At 37.0% G+C, this 12,688-nt stretch overlaps 1 long non-coding RNA gene across 1 annotated transcript; it reads left to right on the top strand.

The window, feature by feature from the left end:
- The first annotated feature begins 2,096 nt into the window (after window positions 1–2,096).
- On the top strand, window positions 2,097–3,037 carry LOC133983627 (uncharacterized). Its single transcript, XR_009925378.1, has 2 exons — window positions 2,097–2,218; window positions 2,428–3,037. It is a non-coding gene; the product is annotated as an uncharacterized LOC133983627 (long non-coding RNA).
- The last annotated feature ends 9,651 nt before the right edge of the window (window positions 3,038–12,688 follow it).

Consider the following 12,688-nt stretch of genomic DNA (forward strand, 5'->3'; position numbering starts at 1 on the left):
GAGCAATAATGTCAACTTCACCTCAGTACATTTAGGGCCTGATTTACTAAAAGTTTGCGTGTGCAAAAACGTGTGCAAACTTGACATCACCCGCAAAAAATGTGCAAACTGATCTACTAGCGCAGCGCACTGAGGTTTGCGTCTTTCAACTGTGCAAGATAGTACGCGCTGTCCATTTAGTACGTTTGCCATAATGAATATGTAATATGGGGCGTTTCAACCCCAGTGTGCAAAATACAGGGAGGAGAAAATGCAAATATATATATGTTATTTAGCATTGTGATTTACCAAACCTGAAGGTATTTTTTCTGACGCTAACTGCGTCTATAAATAATACCTTTGAAGGACAGGTATTAACCGGCTGCGCACTGCACACAGATGACTTTTGTCACTGTGTCGAGGAGACGGAGGCACAATGACAAAATACGCACAGGACGGAGTTTTTCTACCTGTGTTAATAATTTTGGAGTGGAATATTTTTGGTTTTACTAACAGCATTGACTTCGTCACAAATACTCTCCCATATGTCGTTTTTTCTGGTAATACTTGTTTTTGTAACTCAATATATTTGTTAACCTCTTCCACTAGAACCTTACATTTCATTTTGCGCTTGCAGCTTTCTGCTCGTCCAAACTCCCCATAAAGACACGCAAAACCCTCATTTAAATACTGCTGTTGCACCTGTTTTCATTTACGCAATTATTCTTAGTAGATCACCCGCAAAACGCACGCAAACGAGATGCGCAATCTATTGCACTGTGCACGCAATTTAGTACCCACTATTTGGGATCTTAATAAATCAGGCCCTTAGTGCATAAATCTGGAACGTTACCATATGTTTTCATACTGTAATAATCAGTACTTATTGACTTAGTATGAACCCTACCTTTTACATGTATGAGGCTCACAATGTTCAGCTTTGGTTTACACTGTCAGACGTGTTGAATCGACTATATGTTTTTATTGAGATTGCGGTTTGTGGTGGCATTGTGGTGAACTACATCATATTGAGATGACAGGTGTTCTTCCTCACTAACACATAATGAAGTGGCCACTGTTTGTATATCCAACATGCTTGAGTTTTGCACAGCCTCTTAACATCGATAGTGGCAATGCACAAATGTTGCTGAGTTTGAAAAGATTAACAAAGAAGAGTCTCTGGGACATTTCTACAAAGGGTTAAAATTACTTCATGCTTTTTTAACATATCGTGTTTTGAGAACACGCTTAAAGGAAGTACGACTGTCGGGGAACAAGACTGCTGAAGAGTTACAAAGCAGAACAAGGAAATGACCTTTTAAGAGAGTCAAGACGAAGGCTTTTAGGATTGGCTCAGCCATAGTCATTCAGTGCACCAATGATTGTTGTTCAGTATTACAGACAAGACTGTGAACTGTGACTTGACTTAGATTCTGTCCAATCTAAAAAAAATTAAAAAAACATTTCCACTTTGTCAAATGCTTTGAGTTGTTGTTTTTGTTGTTATACTTTCAGTACCTTTTAAATAAATTAAAAGCCATAAAACCAATGTTTGATGCAAAATATGAAACTGCTCCACTGAAATTGTCATAATTGCAATTCATGGTGTTACTTTGTCATTTTCCCATTGAACAGTTTACATTTGGCCTCAAAAGTGAGCAGTGGACGTTAATGTTACTCAGGATAATTACCATAAAGATAATTACAAACATGTATCAACAATGCACGAATATACTACAACCAAATGCACAAATATCTCTCTATCTCTCTCTCTCTCTCTCTCTCTCTCTCTCGCTCTCTCTCTCTCTCGAAAAACATTTTAACCTAGCTACCACACGGCTTGCTTGCTTGCTAAAAATAGACTCAAATCAAAGGTACTTAAAACTGTTGTGAACTGCAAAATAATAGAATTGTAAACATGCAATTAAGAAAAAAAAACAGCCCTAATAGAAAGTTAAGTAAGACATGTCCCTGCTCATCCTTTGTGTGATCTACATTCATGTTATTACAAGGATCAGTTCTTGCACCTCTTTTAATGAAAGTCTACATCATCTATTTTATAACAAATAAATGCATGTATTTCTTGCTTTTATGTATTCAAGGAAAAGATGCAACCAGCCATGTTCTCAGAGCCTGAACTAAGATGCTCATCACAGTTTTGGGATCACAGTCTCAGTAAAATAAAGTCATGATCCTGTTTGTCCAGATAGCAGAAGTGATAAAAGTGAATTCACTTGATGTAAGTATATATGTCAAAGTAATTTGTAAAAATGTTTATACAATATATGATCAATTTGACAAATATAATCAATTCTATAATTAGCTTGTATAATATGGGTAATGTAATCGTACCACAGCCTCATTCTAAAACACACTCAACATCAATAAAATCTATAAAATAAAGAGATTACATATTTGCATAATTAACATTTTCTTTGTGTTTCCCAGGTAGAAACACTGATGTCTGTTATAGAGCTGCTTTTGGAAACACTGGCTAATTTAAGCAACAGAGAGCTCCAGGTCTTCAAGCAAGTTCTCCCGAGTCAAAGTTATCTCTACAAACCTTACTTAGAGAAAGTTTTGAAACTGCTCATGATGGCAATGGCAATTCTTCTTTATTCTAAATATCATGATTTATAATGTAGAGACAATAAAAATATCATCTGGTGCAGTAACGGCCACTGATATGGGCGAATTGGGCAAGCGCCCAGGGCGGCATTTTGTCATGACTCATCGGGGGCGGCACGAGCTCTTCAAAAAAAAATTCCTTTGCATTCCTTTCTTCTATTTCCACGTCAAGTCAATCTATCACTGTGTGTCGGGGAAATTGGCAAATTGGCTCACTCTCTGTTGTGCACGCGCCCCTGCTTGCTGAGATGGTGCCGCGCGCACAGAAGCTGTGAGAGAAGGGGACGGGGCAGTTCACCTGGGTCTCCCTACTGGAACGAGCAGTGGGGAAAGGGGGATCCACTTAATAGAGTAATACTCTAATGGAATTAGTGGACTTAAGTCAGTCACACCTCGACTTTCTTCCAAATAAAGCACATTTCATTCATAATATTATGAATACAGGCCTATAGTTCATGCACATTTTTATTTTTCTGGGTTGTGTGAAATGGCAAAAAAAAAAGAAGATAATACCAAACGAATCTGTGCACCTCCAAGGACACGTTTTAGTTGGCTGTTGTACCATTTAAATAGTGTGTTTGCTGTTCTAAGTGCAATAGTATAATTAGATTCTCTTCAGCGTGTTTTCCCATTTGTGTAAGAAGGGACGACTACCCTTCCACTCTGAATACAAGGACTTCAAAAGGTAAAATCTGTGGATTGACCACTCCAGAGCAAAACACAAGACTGTTTTTTTTTTGGATGAACTTATTGTCAGCAGTCAACAGGACAGCATAATGTGTTTGTACTTTCCAAAATTGTTTCAAATCACTGTTATAATAATAATGGTGTTAATAATGCCACAACACCGTGGGTAAGGTCAATTTGGCAATCATTCATTTTATAATTTCTCCCAGGAAAACGACTACCAGCTGACAGTAAGGCTGACATTTCTGTATCCTCATCCGCTTTGAGTACACCTAATCAGGACCGAGCCAAGGGCGTCATTCAAGCTAGAACCGCCACTGATCTGGTGTATAAAATGTATTGTATTACAGATGTGAAATATAAAAAGATTGTAGGACGGGGTGAAATATTACTTATGAAATATATGTATCATATATAAGTATCAACTGTTGAGGAGGCTACAGTGTTATTTAGTGTTGAATCCTTTGTATTGTCATTTTTAAAGAGCAATACAGCCTGATGTTGATCACTTACTTTTATTTCCTTTCTTCTTCTTCAGAAAAACTCTCTGTGGATGAACACTTGTCTGCACTGACCCACAAAGTGAGTAATGTCACATCAGTCAATCAATAAATCAATCAATAAATCAATCAATCAATCAATCAATCAATCAATCAATCAATCAATCAATCAATCAATCAATTAATCAATCTTTATTTATAAGAAGCCAAATCACCACAAAAGTAACTCAAGGCACTTTTCACATAGATCAGGTCTAGACCGTACTCTTTCATTTAATTTAAAGAGACCCAACATTCCCTCATGAGCAAGCATTTGGCGATAGCAGCAAAGAAAAACTCCTGTTTAATGGGACGAAGGCTTAAGCAGAACCGCGCTCTAGGTGGGCGACCTTGCCTTGACCGGTTGTGGTTGGGAGAGAGAGAGAGAGAGAGAAGGGGAAAGAGGAGGGGGAAAAGAGGGAGAGAGGAGAGAGAGGCACAGTAACAACATCTTTGAAAATGTCAAGCATGCATGGCCTTCTTTCAGGACCTGGCTGTCCAAGGGACCAGGACATCTGTCAGGACTTGGACGTTGATGGCTTGTGCATCCACATGTGAGACGAGAGAGCACAAATCATTTTAAGTTAGTGAAATGCATTAGAAGAAAACATTTATGCAAATGGGTTGAGAGAGGAGAGAGGAGCACAGTGCATCATGGGAGTCTCCCGGCAGTCTAAGCCTATAGCAGCATTAATTAGGAGCTGGTCCAAGGCAAGCCTTGCCGGCCCTAACTATAAACTTTATCAAAAAGGAAGGTTTTAAGCCTACTATTAAATGTAGAGAGGGTGTCTGCCACCCGGACCGAATCTGGAAGATGGTTCCACAGGAGAGGAGCCTGATAACTGAAGGCTCTGCCTCCCATTCTACTTTTAGAGATACTAGGAACCACAAGTAGGCCTGCATGCTGGGAGCGCAGTGTTCTAGTAGGTTCATAAGGTACTATGAGCTCTTAATATATGATGGAGGCTGACCATAAAGAGCTTTAAAAGTGAGGAGAAGAAGTTTGAATTCTATTCTGGATTTTACAGGAAGCCAATGCAGCGAAGCTAAAATAGGAGCAATATGATCTCTCTTTCTAGTTTTGGTCAGTACACATGCAGCTGCATTCTGGACCAGCTGGAGAGTCTTTAGAGACTTTTTAGGGCAGCCTGATAATGAAGAGTTGCAATAATCCAGCCTAGAAGAAAATAATGCATGGCCTACTTTTTCTGCATCATTTTGAGACAGAATGTGTGTGATTTTTGCAATGTTAAGTAGATGAAAAAAGACAGTCGTTGAAATGAAGCATATAACAAATTTCGAGCGCAGCAGTGAGGCTATCAGTTACACAGTCGACAACCGGAATTGACACAATATGTTTACCGCAGCATGTCAGCCACCAATGCAGTAAAATGAAACAAAATACCAACTAACTTTGTGAAGCTTGTATGTTTTTTGTTGAGTCTGTCAGGAAGGTGTTGATTCAAATGTATATTTTTGCTGTCATGGTGGGCCTGTATGGTGTTGCTCCATTGTTTCATCTAATGTTTTTCACCCCTGCAGATTTATTAAATAATATAAATGATTGCAGCATGGCAGTTGTCTTCTTCATCTCACCTGTGGTTCCCTAGCTGGTCTCTGGCAGCCTCTGCACCAGATCAGTCCTATTCATGGACATGAGCACCTCCCTGATCACCTCCACAGACTGTTGGCCAAAAGTCTCCATCGTCAGATTCACTACTTGTGTCCTGTCTGCTGATCTTAGTTGGATGGCTGGGATGGCTCGACCATCCGTGGTGGAAGTGAATGGTAGAAGATGCTTGAATTTATTCATCTCATCATCACTCAAACCATTCAGTGTTTCTAAAAGCAGGTCCTTCACATCCATTGTTGTGCAACCTGGAAAATATGAATATATTATTTGAATATTATTTGAACATATGAGTATGTTCAAATAAGATATATGTTATTTCTCCCCTGGAAATATTAAAAATGCATCTCTTTGCATCTACAGTATGTATGTTTTGTCATTTGGATTTTTCTAGATGTGTTTTTCCTGCAAGATCACCTGAATTACTGATACATCTGCTAATTTACGATATGACTTACTTACTGTTTTAGGTGTTTAGGTTTTTCAATTAATAGGATGATTATCTGGTGTGATTCTGTGAGACACTGACTTATTTACTTCTTCACTATCAAAGTCTGAGCTTCACAAAGAAAGGTTTGTGTCAGCTTGTCATGGCTCAAACAAAGGAAATTTCTAAGGACGTTAGAAGAAGAGATGTTGATGCTCACTGGGTTGTTAGGGGCTACAAAACCATTTCTAAAGAGTTTTTACTTCACCAGTCGACTATCAAGCAGCTCATTTTGACCTTAAAAGCAGGCGCAACAATTCTCCATTTTTCTTCTCTCCATCCCCACCTTCTTGCTCTTATCCAACACACGTCTAAAGGGGAAAAAATTCATTCAATTCATTTCCATGAAGACATAGTGTAGCTTACTGGTACTCTGGTCTCTATGTACAGATGGCTGTGAGACAGGACCATCTAAAAAGTGAAACACTTAAACTAAGTTTCACTCCAAAATAGCCTCCAGGATTAATCCTTGGAGGAAACTCAAGCTTTTGTTTTAAAAAAAAACGCTATTCTATCTAGTCTCTCATCTGTTTGTTTTTGTATTTAACAGTTTGTTGTCACAAAACAGAGTAGAGCGGGTAATTGTTGAGTGGGTGATTGTAGATTCACCTAGATTGTATACACAAGACACAAGTGAAATACATCTACCAAGGTGTTAAAACACAGCAAGTAATTAAAAAGAGTCGGAGATGATGGAGAAAACCCAGAACTGCAGTTGAAGTAGGAGGATTCTCCATGGAGAATCCTCCTACTTCAATGAAGTTACCAGAGTGCCTTTCCTGTGATTTATGTAAACAACGAACCCGTAGTTGACAGAAAAGTTTGTAGGTTATGCTACACACTCAAGTAAAGCTTGTATATAACATATTGACAGAATTGAACCTCCCAGTCCAATGACTCGTAAGCGCAAAATTGTTTAAATAATAATTGTTTCTTCTTTCTATATTAAGGTAGACAACAAACTACAACTTAACTTTCACTAAAAAAGCCATCCTCTGAGCTAGACCAACATTGGTCTCTATGTGCAGCTGGCTGCAAAATGAGACGTGCAATGCTTGAGCCACCAGGATTAATCCTCGGAGGAAACTCAAGCTGTTGTAAAGTACCCTTCTAACCATCTAGGGGCTCTTCTTCTGGTTTTGTTGTCCCCAACTGACTGGTGAAATAAGTCATTGTTATTACATTTTGAATAAATAATTTTAATTTGACCATATGGCCTTAGTGAGGTACAGTGTGGGGAAAAAAGCAGTTATATCACACTTGATAACATGTAGTTGATTTTTTTAGAGGAGAATTTAAATATGTAAATGACAGTTGTGAGGGAAACAATGACCTGTTCATCGTTACAAATCAAGGTTGAATAGTCTAATAATGGCACAGTTGTCAGTGCTGAAGAAAATGTTGAAATCAAAAATCAAATTGAATGAAATGAATCGTGGATTTAGAGAATCATGGCACCTTCAAAGAAGCCCACTAACATCCGTGAGTTGACACTGATGTTTGATAAATATTTCCTGGACATGATTGACTGAAGTTATTGTTGTCAAACCAGTTACTGAAAGCAAGTGTTCACATACTTTTGCCTCACACAAATATGTGAGGCTGGATAATTTTCTTCAATAAATTCACAAGTTTAATGTTTTGTTGTCATTTGTTTAAATTTACTTCCCTTTGTCTATTTTTAGGACTTCTCATCTGAAAGCTTGTCATGTTTTGGGTCATAGAAATGACATCATCATGCCATTTGATATGACCATGGGTAGACCAAAGTTAAGTCCTATCTTCTATTTTTCATATATATTCAATATTTTTAGACTTGGTTTGAGTGACACAGTCAACTGTCAACAAAAAATACTAAAATAAGTGGTCAATTTTTCATTAATGGGCTACAAGGAATGAGGAATCAGGAATGACCGAATAACGCCAGCAAAATGTTCACTAATGTCTTATTGTAGTATTGAGCTATTTTAACAGTTTTCATACACAAATATAGTCTACAGAGGCAGCAGGACGATGAAAGTGGAAGTTAAAAAAGAAAAAAAAAAGTAGCTTATACTTTGAAAAACAATTTTACCGTTTTAACAGTCTGTCGCTCCGGACGTTAAGATGAGAAATAAGCTCAATTAAACTGGGATTCAGGTGATGGTGTCTTTAATACCTGATTACTGCTGCTCAGTTCCTCAAATATTAGTGCTGACTGCGGGAATCAAGGCGTCTCTCTCTCCTCCGTCAGTGAGTGTTTCAGATCCGCTGTAACAAATAAACTGGTTTTCCTGTAAACTGGGTACCTTTGCTTTATAAACATTGGGCGTTTCTTATGGCGACAGCAGGTGATCCTATCAGAGAAAACGTAGCTGACCTTGCGCATGCCTAAATGTACGTCCATATCCATCTGAATATATTTCAGTACATTGTGCTAACCCATTGAGCCATGCAACTTTTAGTACGGCCTACATCCATTATGCCTAAGCAAAAGCAATAAGTTCACATCATCATATCTCTGTTGTATGATCTGTAAGAGACGATCAAATAACTTGTTATCACAGGAAAATTCTTTTATGTCGGCATGATGAAATAATTAACTAATCATTGCAAGCACAGCAGTTATCTGCTTCTGCACAATTGAATTTAAACTCTTTTTTCCCCTCAAATTTTTCATTACATAGTTTATTTACAAGATAGCCTACTGTGGTGGCCCTGAGGTGCAAAACACAAAAGGAACATATGAATACATCTGAAAATACACTTACAAAAACACATCAATGAATTATTAAAAAAAAAAAAAAAAAACTAGAAAAATTGAAAAAATATAACATTTGTAACATGTTCACAAAACTAAAAAGACAAAAACATGTCAAAGCATGGAAATGTTTTGACAGAGTTCACAACTGAGGTGAACTGACCTGACCTGTCTGGGCCAATTGTTTCTGCTTAGTCATTTCAGACGTGTTTCGTTTAGGGTTCAAATTTAGGGTTGACATCATAATATGTTGAAAGTGTGGTGGGGACACAAAATGAAGCTTGAAAGAGCAGCTTCCCATGAAAACATTTGGATTTATAGAAACAAACATGACGGGAGAATGTGCTCATCTATACGGAAACTCTTACTCTTGCATATGGACATTTTGGAGACTGGGGAAATTGTATGACTCTCTTCACACATTTAATTTCGCTTCATATCACCCGTTTTTAAAAAAAAAACAAAACAATTGACCCACTTTATCATAAACATTCAAAGCAACCGTTTTATTTGTGCTTGTGCTGATGAGCCATCATTGTTCCATAAGCCCCTTTCAATTTTAAAAGATATAAGCCAGTTCAAATCTCCAATAAAATTGTGCTCAGTATTTCATCAGCACTGTCTGTCAGTCTCTGTCACTGTAACATCCTCCACCAAAGTAGCACAGAGGAAAGGACCGGACAGTATGCTGCTTACACTCCTGGTCTCCTCTGGAGCAGTACAGCTGCTGAAATGCCAGGATGATTTCAAGTCGATTTCATGTCGATTCTGGAAAGTCTGACTTGCCTTTCTGCAATATTAGCATGAATAGTAGCATGAATCTACTGATTCCGTTTCACCTCAGCCTAGGGCTGGGCGATATGGGCTGAATCAAATATCATGAAATACCTAGATATCGATATTTTGACAATATTGGTGCTTTCACCAAATATTTACACAATGAGATTTTTGATAAATAATCATCAGTGATGTGGATATAATGACTAAGTGGATAAAGGCAGATAATAAAACAATCTGTTAAACTCAGAAAATTACATTTTACTGTGATGCAGCCTTTAAAAGCAGGAAAAAAACTCCATTCCATATCACAATATTGCAATATTAAAAATCTAAGATGATATTTATAAAATATCACAATATCGATATAATATCCATTTATTGCCCAGCCCTATACCTCAACCACATTAACAAATGAAATGACCATCATCAATTGTAGAAATCCAAAATTACATCAAATAAATTTAAAGAATTGCAAAACAGAGTGCTGATAGATTTTTGATAATATCTTAATCTAATATCTAATATCTAATATCTAATACTACTCTTACATAATCAAGAACAATTTTAGTTTTCATATAGTTTTTGTGTGTAAAATCGCTGCAGTGAACTTCAACTTTATTTATATAGCACTTTAAACACAACATAGTTGATGCAAAGTGCTTGACACAGAGGAAACACACACACACACACACAAATAAAAAAAAACTGTCAAAACAAAATAAAATAAATCAATATGATGATATAAAAAAAAATATCAACAACTTCAATAATAAAAATACATAGTCACAGAGTACATAGTGACAGCTACATTTAAAAGCTAGGGAGTAAAGGTATGGGGTTAGGAAGAGAATTCCACAGTTTTGGGGCAGCAATAGAGAATGCCCTGTCCCTATAGCACTTAGCCTGCATCTGTGGACAGACAGTAAGTCTGAAAGTCCCTGGTCAGATGACCTCAGTTCTCTACCAGTGTGGTATGGGTGCAGGATTTCTGCAATATACAGGGAGCGAGTCCATTCAAAGCCTTATAAACAATCATTAATATTTTAAAATCAATTCATCAATCAATCAACAAGGCACCAGTGCAGGGAGACAAGAATGGGAGTAATGTGATCCCTCTTTTTGAGTCTTGTTAGAACAAATTGCTGCTGCATTTTGAATAAGTTGAAGATGGGACAAACTACACTAAGTGATATAATGAATTACAGTAATCAAGACGGGATGATATCAAGGCATGAATGACTTTCTTCAGGTCAGAAGTGCAAATAAATGATTTGAGTTTTGAGATGATCTGAAGCTCCATGAAACTTAATTTAACTACATTATTGATTTGTTTATCAAATTTAAATCCTGAGGTTTTTTGCATGAGATGTTTGCATGTCAGGCGCATTGAGCGCACTGGAGCAGTTGCTGCCGCACACTCTGCCTTCCCCAGTCACTCATAGATTGTGTAAATTAGAGAAATACCTGTATTCTGGGTTTTGGAGTAAATAGAAATGAATTAAGTGTTTGTTGTACTTTAGATATTGAGTGTAGTCTCATCAGTCACGTATGTGTCCATCTTTAGATCCCTATTAGGTTTGAGGTTTATTGCGGGAGTGCATGGGTTGGGATATGTGGTCTGCCCATGTGTGCACATTTTCACATTGATTGTGATTTATAAAGACACAAATAAATACACTCATGCATATGCACGGTTTCATGAATCTGTTTATTTTTTTGGTGCATGCATGCTTTTGGTTTGAATCCCATGCACTGTTTTTTTAAATGAGGCCCCAGGTGTAGCTTCTTTATGCTCCTCTACATATACCTCTGAAGAGAAGACACTGCCCCTCATTCCTGTGGTGTGAGTTCATTTGAGGTCATATTATTAGTGATTTGTTGGTATGGGGATTTAGGCCTATTTCTGGCTTTCAGCTACTGTACAATAAAAATGTCCAGACAGCTCTTATGAAGTTCAGGATTCATCCACAAGAGCTGCTTTATTACAAACAATCTTGTAGAAGCAAGTTAAATAAAGAGAGTTGGTTTGTGATATGGAGAGCTCTGTGGTGCACCTCTGCAAATTAAATACACTCTTTCTGCAGTTCTCATTGTGCACCAATCTCCCACTTCATTGTCTCAAATAATCACAACCAAACATAACAATGAGGGAATTTATTATAGATTTTAAAATAGAAAATATGTTGAATGACCTTCACACAGTAAACAGTTCTCCATTGGATACAGTACATTCATAGACAACGCAAATTAATTAGCATAGCACCTTTCAACAACAAGGTGATTCAAAGTGCTTTATGTAAGACATCAAAAATAAAAAGAAGATATCCAGTAAAAAAAAAACAGGGCATTAAAAAAATAGAAATAATAAGATAAAATACAAGATAAAAATAGGATCAAATTGAACAGAACATAAGTAACGTATAGTGAAGAATAAAAATGTACACAAAGAGCATATACATCTTCTACTTTATTAGGTAAACCTGTACAATGTAGTGCAAATCTATACAACAGCTCCACCATGAATTTTACTTTTCGGCTTAAAAGTTTTTGCTTTTGTTGACGCTGTCTGAAGGGTTATAATTTAACTGCTATATATCAGTATTGTAACTTTATTGAAGAAAACATCCCAGTTTTCCTGCTGAATGGACACAGCTGAACACAGCCTCTGATAAAAATTATGAATTTAGTTTGTATCATAATTTATCAGTTAAAGCTGAGAAGAATTTTCAATTTGTTGAATGAAAGCTGTGTTGTGTAACGTCAGACTGATGTGTCATTGCTCAGTTTCAGGATCTCTGAAGAGAGAGAATTTGTTGCTTTGGCTTCATTGCAAAATTACACTACAATTGGCTTAAAAGTGAAATTCTAAATTCAATGAATCATTAAGTGTTATTGAAGATTGATAGATCTGCATGGACTGCATTTTAATATCACCTTTTCTACTGCTGCACTTTCTGGTTGAATGATGAACTACATGTGGTTGTATTAAATTGTGTAATAAAGTTTAATCTAAAATGTCCCTTTTGGCTACTGCCTTTGTTTGGGTGGAAACTGAGCTGCAACTTGGGATGCAGGTTAAAAATCCTGTAGTCCATAATATTAATTTTCAAATGGTTAGACAATGAAATGATTTTATCTTTCACATAAACAAATACTTTGCTCTGTTACCCAAATGCAACAATCATCAAAATGCACCAAAACACTTCAAATAGTGAGCA

Source organism: Scomber scombrus, chromosome 7 (genome assembly GCF_963691925.1).
Source record: "Scomber scombrus chromosome 7, fScoSco1.1, whole genome shotgun sequence".
NCBI classification, from domain to species: Eukaryota; Metazoa; Chordata; class Actinopteri; order Scombriformes; family Scombridae; genus Scomber; species Scomber scombrus.